Here is an 11,290-nt window from a genome sequence, read left to right as displayed (position 1 = left end):
AAAAATGATCAACATTCTGTATGTTTGAAAAGGACATCTGCTGAATTATTTCTGTCTGTATACATTGATTGCCCTGTAAGAAAAGGCAAGAACTTTCCGGTACACATTTATCTAACATTTACAGTCTAATCTTATTAACACAAATTAATTAGGTACAGTTGTCCAGGAAGGCACAGTGAGAGAGTGCCGAATCTAATAAAGCCTTCCAATACTTTACTGCTGTGTACTGTGTTGCATTTCCACATGAATGTGTCTGGTGTTAAGGAAACCTAGTGCTGCAAATACTGTTTTAGAAACACTTCCCTTCACGTTCAAGGCTGAAATATGATTGGACACCTGTTTAGTGGACAAAGAATTTGAGAGTCAGTGTGGACCCCTTCTCTTTATCTCCTGCATTTATTTATACGTATTTCTATGATCTGCCTCAGTATTGCCTTTCTAAGTGCTAATATACTTCCGGTTAGGCACAACATTTGTTTGCAACAGCAGCTAAGGAGCTGAGGTATTCACCTGTATTTAAGAAACACTGTACAGAGAATTTTCCAGTATATAACCAGAAGGAGCACCATGGGTGATTTAAAAGCCCATATTGTGACATTTCTTCTTACTCTTCAGCTAGTTTAGTTGCCTCAAATCTTACATGGTGCCTCTAGAACTGTATTTATACCACGTCATATCTCGAACGAGATAGAAGATAGAAAGGCTAGGAAGAAACCCACTCGAGTTTGTACAGTGTCAGTAATACAAATTTGATGACAAGTTTGGGGGTTTTTTTGGGTGAGGAAACATTAATCTTTAATTCTGGCACCTGTGAGCATTGCTTTGGTTACCATAATTGAAGGCAAAATGCACTCCTCTGAGGAGTTTACAATATTCAAGAAAGCAAATGTACAGCTATCTAACAGCTTCCTAAAGCAAAGTAATGTTGATTCATCCTGCACAGAAGACCTCAAGTCCTAACCATATATCCATGGCCAGGAACTGTCTCTATTCCCATTAGAAGAGCATTGAAAAATGAAAAACTATTTTCGGTTCTTCTCTTGTCTATCTCCAGGATATAAAGCCTAAAAGCTGAAGTTTATTGCCACTGCTAATGCCACGCTGCCCCAAAATGGGGTAACATTGGTCCTCACATAACCTCTGATCTTTTTAACCAGTAGCCTAAGGGGCATATTTAAATACTATTATCTATTTCAGAAATATATTGTTCTCCTTATCCTAATAATGTTCAGTAGAGGCTAAATAGATAAACTGTCAACAGAAGCATTCGAAAGGACCCTAGGATAGAAAAATAAACTACTGGTTCCTCCGATCACAGATAATCTCCCTCTGTTCTCACCGGTTCTTGGAGATTATAAATTATATAAGTTTCAGGCTCGTAAGTTCTTCCATTTTTAAAAAATAGTAAAAATATTCACTATTATCTGTTTTTTCTCTAATATGAAATAATTGTAGAAAATATTATCTAGGTCATTTAACCTTTCTTTTCCTTAATTTTCTTTAAAAGATTTCATGTATGTCTAATATCCCTTAACATACTGAATATCTGTCTTTGTTATACTTACTTAATTCTGCTTTGTATTTAAATCTTAAGCCATAGATCATCCTAGACATGTTATTTAACTCATTTTATCTTGCCTCTGTAGCAGTATTGGATTATTCATTTTTTGTCAGACCTCAAGAAAATGGGATTTTCATGTCTAACTGACTGGCCTGTAGCATTCTCTGGGGTGAGGGAGAGTCTAGTGACAGTTGAACTGGCATAGGGCCTCCCGCAGTGTTGGTAGCTTTATGCTTGCTCTCGAACTCAAACCCGTTACAGAGGTGTTCTAGGCCTAAGACATGCAGTCCCTAATCACACTCCGTTTATCAATTCTATGTTCTTAGTCAAGAATATTTTAGACTATTCAAGAAGTTTTTCATATGCACAGCTCGCGAGACAGACATCACTAAGCATTGGAAGGCCAAGTCCTTCTCCACCTGCAGTCAAACAGATTAACTCATTTCAGAGAGAGAAGGATTCAAGCCAAAGGTTGTTTTCAGAGGTTCTGGTTCTGCTGTTACGTACACTGAGTTCATACTGTAACTGTAAAAAGAAGCATTTCTTCATCTGTCAGATCCAGACAACATTATTAGAATCATTACTGGTCATTTGCAAAACTTGGAAAGGAGAAACAAATTTCATTAATCAGTTTTTCTGAACCTCTGTCCGGAGAGCTTAAATGTCAATAGATGGAAACTCGCAATGCCACTTTTTAAAGGGCATTTCCAGGGGAAAATCCATAATGAACTAATGAAGGAAGTGCGCACCAAGGTTAATAACCTGGAACATGTTTTCAGTAGCCATAGAGAAGTTTAGAATTTCCCCATTTTAGCTCAGCAGTAGAGAGCAAAGGTTGCAGTAGAGAGAAAGACCATCTCATAACTGACTCAGTAAGAACAGAATGTGTATTATAGTCAGGCTTAATTTTAAGTGAGTTTTATTTCCTTCCGTTGGAAATTTCTTAAAAAAATGTGATGGCAAAGCACGTAGCACACAAAAATTTGGAAGACAAGACAAAGAGAAGGACAATCTCTGGCAAAATAATCACACTGTGTCTAAGTCAGATTTTAAAATACTACTCTGGGGACAAATGTAAAATCTGCTGCTGTTGTTCTACCAGCCATTTATACCTCCTCAGGCAGGAATCACTTTAAATTACATTAAATCCTGTAGTAAGTCTTGATATATCTTTTTGCATGATAATTAACTTCACTTTGTTGTACCATACATGTAAAACTCATGTGGACATTTTTTTTTTTTGGGCCCTTTTGTTGGTAAACTTTAACCAACCAAATCGTCAGTTAGCAACCTCTTCAGTTTTCAAGAGAGTTGTGAAGCAAACCATCACCTTAAAATCTTCAGTTGGATCTTGCCTTTCAGGTATTTTTAAATTCTGGGGTGAATTTTAATCTAATAATTAAACTAATAAATGTAATAAATTTATTGACTAGACAAACAGTCAGTTTCCTAGCCTTACTTCTGGAAACACAGGAAGCAGGTTTCACTAGGCAGTTTTAATTTGCTCTCGCAGGAAGAGTCCAGGACTTTGCTGGAGTATCGTTACTGACCATGGTGGAATTAGATGCAGTAGTACAAAGTACACAAACCAATGAGCATACTTCCAACAGTGTGGGAGATAAACACAATTTGGGAAGCCAGCAACTCAGGTAATCCTGGGGCATCCCTTATACTGATTGGCACAAAGGTGTAAGAATGTTTCAGTGACACATCTTTAGTATATGCTGAGCTGCAGTATGGAGTGTAACACTTCATTGTAATGTCGCAGTTTGAGCATATAAAAATGGAGGCATCAAAATTGTGGTCATTTTACAAAAGTTTAGACTGTATGGAAGGCAGTGGAGACAAAGTCATTAGGCTTTTACGTGGATTTTACTCTGTTCCTATTCAAGCAGAAGTAACATTGTAGTGGGACAGATTAGTCCATTTGTACTGGAAAGAAAACTCCAGTTGAAGCAAATTAATTCGAAATCATTGATATAGCCTCCGGTCTTTACATTTGAGATTTTAATCTGTGCATAAAATAGGTTATTTAAGAAAACGACTGTGTAAGATATTTAAAACTGATTAAAAAAATCTGTGACTGGAAGCGGGCCATTCTTTCCTAAATAGGCAAACAAGGTATGAAAGATACATCAAGAGTATGATGCCAATATTGTAAGCAAGTATAAGCCAGGATTTTTTCTTCAGGTTATATTGTATCAGCCAGTTTGTCAAAATTCTGTGTGAAAGAAGAAACTATGATTCATGAACTATTTAAAGCAGAACTTTTTACAGCTGTTTGTGCTGTAATGGTAAGATGACTTCTAAAGTATATAAATTCCTTATATTTTGCAAATACTTCAGTAGTTGTGCCCTTTTTCAAACACATGTTCCTACCATGGACTATTAAATTTTTTCTAAATCTATTGAAGTGAGTCATGGTGGACTAGGAAAGAAATAAATTTTCTTTAAAAAGTTGGGAGAAAGAGAGACAAATACCACTATTTGTCATTCTACTTTACCGGAGGGAAATACGAATGGTGCTCATGTGACAATTATAGCAAAGAGAGCAGAACATATTCGCACAGGAGTGGTACTTGCAATTATTCTAGGTTTCTGTGTAATTTGGGGGAAGGAAAATTTAGCCACACCTTAAACTGTTTTTCAGAGAAAACTAACCAACTTTATCACCCTATAGAAACTATTTTTAGTAAATACTTTATGGCATTGTCTTGAAAAGCCATGAACTAAAACTGTTCCAAGTAGTCTGAACAATTTTTTTTTTTTTTTTGAGAAATCGAAGCATAAATCTGAGAGGACTCTTTCTTAACTACACCCATTATTCTGATAATAATTTGCATTATTTCATGTTTGAAAATTTTCATCTCAATGATTCAATCAATGTTTAACAATTTTAACTTCAGTGACGATAAAATTTTTCAGTTCTTGGGGATAAAAAAGAAAAGGTATTTGGGCTAGATTCTTCTCTCTAGCTTGCAATATTTTTCCCCATGTCCAATGAAAGACAAAATACCTGGGACAAAATCTTAATTCCAGTTAAACACAATTGACATCAGTGGCTTGAGATTTCACTATATAATGACATTATACAGAGGGGATAGTAATGAATAAATTTTGTACTGCTGCTTTTTATGTCATATTGACACTGTGTTATGAATAATGAAGACTTCAGCTGAGAAGAATTTGTCTACAAGTAAAACTTTTTAAATGAAAAAGGTGATTATTGTTAAGAAAAACATGGAATGTCAGATTGAAAAGAGATATGCCAGGGCTAGTCCTAAGGACACTATGTATAAAATAATAAGGAATTTGTTCTGTCAAGGACCATCATATCAAAGTTCGGAACAACTCAGAGATACAGTGCTGTAGTTTATATTCTGAAGATGTCCTTGAGGTCCTAGATATACGTCTTACTCTGTCGATGAGATTAATCACACCAAGACAAACTTATTTCCAGGAGATGTGGGTTTGGAGATAGCTTTGAATAAAATGTCGCTTACGATCATCTGTACGTTCAGATCAACGATAAGAAAGCGATTCAATAAACATCTGCCTAAATCTTGAAACTGTGAAAATTTAAAGTGTCCATAAAAATTATTAATATAAATATATAATTCCTTGACGTTTTATAAAAAGCTCATACATACTTTAATTGAAATTTAAATGAAATACTTCTTTGATGGAGGAAACCTTTTGTCACAATTGCTGTAGGTACTTGTGGCCACATTCTGCTTCCAATTTCATGAATGACTACTAGAAATCTTAAGTAAGTGGGAACAAAAGGGTAGTTCATGAATTATAGTTTCTTCTTTCACACAGAAATCACACATAAATGGAGATAATGCTTTAAAAAAAGCGTATGCGAAGCTCAATTCTATCTAATGCCTTAAAAAGAAAATGTGAAGAGCAATTCTATCTCAGTGGTTTGAAAGTTTTTTGATTTTTGCACTCAGCATACTGAATCGAGGTAGGAAATAAGGTGAAAAAGTGAATAGAAAATGATATTTAATTAAATTTTAACAAAAGCTGAAAAAGCAAACTAATGGGAAAACAGAAGACTGAAACAGAATAATAGACAAAGTGGTATAGGATAATCAGGTAATAGAGTAAAATGTTTTAATGCATTGCCATATTCAGAAAGTTCCATTAGTTTCTTAAAAGACTTGGCAAGGGAACAAGGGCCAAGATGATATTCACATTGTACAATAAAGGCGATACATCCTATTAATAACTTAGACTTTTAATTCAGTGAAATTTAAATTTTCAAATACTTGCATATTTATGATGGCAGAGGATAATTATCATATCAGAATATACATGAAAGCTCTGTGCTCGCTGACAAGAATGTGATTTTTTCAGTACAGAGGAGAACATCTTTCTAATAAGTAACTCCAATAATCCAACTTTTAACACTGTTCATAAAAATCAGAACACTAGTGTTTCTTAATTGTGCCAACAGTTCCATTTAGCGAAGAATAAGGTTAGTTAAGTAGTTAGAGCACTTTTTCACAGATTAAAAAAGATGTTTGTACTGATTGCTGCAAAAGTTACGTACTTACGAAACAGAATTTAAGGTAGTCACTAGTACTCCAGGTACTGGTACTTGTAATAATGTTCATCTAAGCCAGGAAGGATATAATTTAGTGTATTCCAGTGCTCTCAAATCATAACAGCACACAGGGGTCTGTAATTATACTGATACTGCTTTGCCTTTGCTGCAGTTTTAAAGTATCAAGTCATATACCATGGTTACCAACAGGGCAAGGTCATACATTTCAAATGCAGTATTTTCCCTGCAGTCGATTATCTCATGCAGTCCTCTGAAGATTCTTTCTAGAAACTCACAATCCCGTTTTTGAAATGTGAAGTCCTTTGGGAGCTTTGTTTCTGACAGAATAACAGTGGTAGTCTGCATAATCTTCATACTCTTTTTACCTTCACCTTCTGCTGTCTGCTGGTTCGCAGCTAGTTCGACATTATCACAGGGCTGAAAGGCTTCAAGTGAAACCAGGACTTTATTATGGTAGTCACTGCATATACGCAGAGGGAGAGGACAGCTCCAGCCCCAGATAACTTGCTTTTCTGGAGTTAGACAAAGAATGTAAAAAGCATTTCCATGTAATAAGGAAAAAAGTTGTCCACCTTTACAACAAAAACCTATTTTTAAGCCAAGACCAAGCTAGGTTTTTTTCCCTTACCTGAACACAAGTATAGAAAAAAGTTATGTCTTAAATTAGACTGAATTTAAATTATTTTAATTTGCAAGCTGTGAGATTGAGCAAAGGAATAACTAAAGAGATTTCCAAGAAACCCAAAATATTGGCAGTTCCAAATAAAAAGTGCTGTTTGCCGACTCATTCCTCTATTAGACATCTAACATGTTGTTAGTAAACAGTTCTGGGGAAATAACATTATTTGAATGAGATAAAGGAATAAAGATCCATTCCTCCCTCCCCCCCCTCAAAAGTCATTAGTCTAAAGTAAGTTTTTTAGTGATTTTTTGTGTTTCTAAGTAGAGAATTTTGAAAACAGTGGTTTTGAAAAGTGCAGACTATCCACATTTCAATGAAAGCATACTGCTCTGTGGTGATTTTGAGGTGGAAAATATCTTTTCATTCTCATAAACTTAAAAGTACAATGCACTAAAGAATAACCCACAGAGGATTTGCTCAGGTTTCTAATTAAATTAAAACAATTTGGGTTACAAAAAATATATAATGAACTATTCACTTGATGTTCAAACAGTCAGTATTTCTATTAAACAAGTTTGCCCTTACTAGTTACTTCTAATTTGCTGTTAGCCTTTCTCTTTAAGACAGCAGACTCATTTTTCACTTCTTTTCATGCTTGCTAGGATTTTGAATACTTGTCAGAACTTTGAATTTACAGTTTGATTACTAATTTTCCTTATAGCATTATATTTTCAAGACTTTTCAGAAAAAGCAATCAAATGTAGAATAGTAAACAAAATTTATTGGTTAACCCATTGCACTATCGAAGCTAAGCTAAGACTCATCTTTTATAGAGTGAAGCCTTCCTTCTGTAAATCATCTGTAAATATGTTGTTTAATGACCTGCCTATTACATAAAGCAATTCAGACCTTCCCTAGTGTTAAAATTGAGGCTTCTGTTCAAATTCTCACACCTTGCCTAGCTCCAGCAACACTTGTTATGTTGCATATCAGAGATTGACCAAAAAAAAAGAGAAACCAGTGGAATCCTGACTGCTGTAAGTAATAACTCACACAACTAATCAATATATGCAGATCAGGACAGCTTAGCAACAGCAACTAATAACCAAGGGAATGCACTGGCAGCACGTTTTACAGCATCCTGGCCCAGTTTTTCAAGGATACCGATCATCGATCACATAACCATTAAAAGCTGCAACATCACTTTTAATCAAATGCATTAAGGATTTCCCAAGCACTGTTCCTAGGACAGTTTGTTAGATCCCCAAGGCCAACACTTTGGTGTCCATTCCCACCTGGAGATGTGAAAATCTGGCTGCGTGTTTGCTTCGAGAGTCTTCAGTCAGGGTCAAAAGAGCAATTCCGAGCTGCTCTGGGGAATGAGCTTTCCAAGGAGTTATACTGATTTAACTGAAACTGTACAACTCTGTCAACCAAAAACTCATTATTGCTTAAAACTTAACACATGAGCTGAAACAAAAACACCAGCACAAAAACTGTCCAAGTTCAAGACGGCAAAGTTTACATCAGTCATTGCACAGATGGGAGAAGAAAAACCTCTCAGTACTCGCTAAGATAAACGCTTTGATAATCCCGTTAGGGTTGGCAAAAAACAGAAGATACAGTTCACATCATTCTTTACACAAAGTAGTTTCCAAGTGTTGATTTGTTGGTTCTTTGCTTCCAAGTACAGTAAAAAAAAAAAAAAAAAAAAAAAAAAAAAAAAGAAAAAAGAAAAAAGTGTCAGCTTGGCTGTGAAAATAAACAGAATGTTACAAGCTCATTTTTCCAGCTTGTGCAGGCACACCAGTGTTATGGGATAGCTTTCATTAGAAACTCCATTCGCTTGCCTACAACAAACTCAAACAAATGCACAAGTTTAAACAGAAATGTAAAGGAAACTTAATAGAAAACCAGACTTTAAAGTATAATTCCATAAAACCCCCACTGGCTGGAAAAGGGAAATATTTGAAAGTAAATGTCACATTTCCAATGAGGTTCTTGTGTTCTTGTCATTCAAAAAATATTTCAAAGGTCGCTTTATTGAAATTTCATGCCTGAAAAATCTATACGCTTTTTTTTGCTATGTTTCAGAAATAGCCTTCCAGTTTCCCAAATCAAGTTATCTTAAGGTCCCATGCTATCTAAGCAGTACAACAAATCAAGAGAAATGGAAATATGTTTTGTTCTATTGTAAAATACGATAAACATACAATAAATACTTACGGTTGACAGCAAATTCAAACCTTTCGAGTGAATACATCAAACAAGATCGTTACTTATGGATAGACCAAATTATTCACATCAAATGCATTTTCCTTCTGGAGAGAAAGATGTCAATAAATAACTGCTTAAACTGAGGTCTGAAAATCCACAGACTTGAGTTCAACCTGTGGGCAGCATAATCTTCTGTTTCAGGCTGAGGTTCAGCAATCTTGCTCTCTCTAGGCCCTACTTTAACTGTACGGTGGAAAGAGGGAACATCAAGCACCCCAGACAGTAAAATGCTCTTTGTGATAGAAACACATTCTTCACCCTTCCGACCGATGCAGCTCAGACAAAAAACAAATGGCAAAGCTATAATATTTTTAAGAAGTCCTTTGAAGAACAGTATCTTTCACTCTGAGAGGAAAAATTAGCTAAACACAACATTCTGCTCATTCAGGATCAACCGAGGAGTAAACCATCGAGAGACTCATTGAGTATTTTCTCACTTGTGTGATGTGGTAGCCTAGACGTTGAGCTGGAGAACCGCGTGTTGAAATGTGGTACTTGCTGCAAGACCTTTGTGCACAGTAGGGCTTTCAGCTTATTGAGCGTGATAAGCCTGGCAGTTTTAAACTGATGCCGTGCACACCCCTTGAGGAACACTGAAGAATGGGTGACCACCTAATGATCATGGTCCCAAAGAGGCTTAATAAATAATTTCAGTGGGGTGTGAATGCTTACTGACTGCCATAGCAGCATTAACGGAGAAGAGGAAATTGCCTCAAATATTCTCACACCTTACTTTTCTTAGGAGTAAAGGGGCCATTTCTATCACTTCTGAGGTTACTTGCCTTCTGAAGGAGTCATTTTGACAGACTCTGAAAAGAGCCACAGTTATTCATCTTTAGCAAAGCCACTTGTCTGAACTTCGCATTTCCCCCTCCCACCCCCAAAACCATCCATGGTCTAGAAAGAAAACACTTCAGTGTTGCCATGTTTTTTAAAAATAAATGATAGATCCGAACCATTAATAAACCATGCAGATTAGTCCTCTGAGGAAGCCTACCTCTGAAACAGGTATCTGAAATCAGTTTAGCTTGAAAGTTAAACACGTTTAGAGTACACAGTCCTCGGCAGAGAAAGTCTCCTGGTCAGAGAGTTTTATGCCTGTCACAACATGGTTTCAGCATCTTTTGGGATCCTTTGGTGTCTCCATAGCAAAAGTTAAGCCTCTGCAAAAACATGGTAGTATTCACTAGGGAGGGAAATGGTACTCTACTATGCAGACAGTAATTTTTATTACTATTTCAGAATGTAGTTGCATTCAATATCTCAAGCTTCATGAGTTCCACAGGATACTACTTTCACCAGTCTTAGGGTACAGTATCCTCTGTCTTCCTTCATACTGGCTTCTAGCATCTACTTGTATGACTAGAAGAACAGGGGTTGGAATTCTTTCTCCATAGCTACATGTCTTTTACTCATGAGGCATTTTTACATTACTGCTGGAGCAAGAAAGGGCTTTATAAACCAAATGTTGAAACATGTAGGAATAAAGAAGGATTAAAGTTTTAATGAAAAGATGTGAATCACAAAGTTTGTGCTTTTTATTGTTACCAGAAAGTATATTCCCGTGCGCAATCATAAAGATTAGACAGTGCTATAAAGATAAATCAAGTATATAAGTAGCTGCAGATATTATATAGATATAAAAATATAGATTATGAAGGTTATATAGAAAACATTTCTGGCAAGGGTGATGGAAAAAATTATCTGCACGAAGCCTAAAAAGTATCTAGAGGTTTATAACTGAGATTGGTCTTGAACAATTTCTGAAAAAGATAAAAAAGATGTATCGAGTCCTAGTAAGTCAGAAGTGTTAGATGGAATTTTTCCTAAAAACAGAAGTGTCTGGTAAAAATGTTTCTGTAGATTACTGATAGTGGGATTTTGTTTCTTGCACCCTGCAGGGAATCACGCCTGGTTTTACAGAGCAGATAGGTTTAACATGTACTGCAAATCCTCCACTGGTCATGATGAGCACGATGGGCTGGAAATGTAACAAATTACTCCCTTTGGAACTAATAGAAGCAACTTATTCTTCCTGACTCTTTGTCTTCTTCTCTTCTTGCTCCCTTTCTTCCCTTGAGGCTTTCAGTTCACCTCTGTAAGAATTAACTTAAAGAATCTGTTACCAGCTATTGCAGAAGAAATTGCAACATCATGCAAAAAAAGTAGCTTTTTATACACCAATTTGCCGATATAAGCAAACCCCAGTACTTCAAATGTGGTAGAAATGTGCTGTCTCAGGGGCAACATCAGGAAG

This window comes from Buceros rhinoceros, unplaced genomic scaffold, assembly GCF_000710305.1.
Source record: "Buceros rhinoceros silvestris isolate BGI_N320 unplaced genomic scaffold, ASM71030v1 scaffold858, whole genome shotgun sequence".
NCBI classification, from domain to species: domain Eukaryota; kingdom Metazoa; phylum Chordata; class Aves; order Bucerotiformes; family Bucerotidae; genus Buceros; species Buceros rhinoceros.
The sequence above is the reverse complement of the archived record's forward strand: the minus strand, read 5'-3'. Positions refer to the sequence as shown.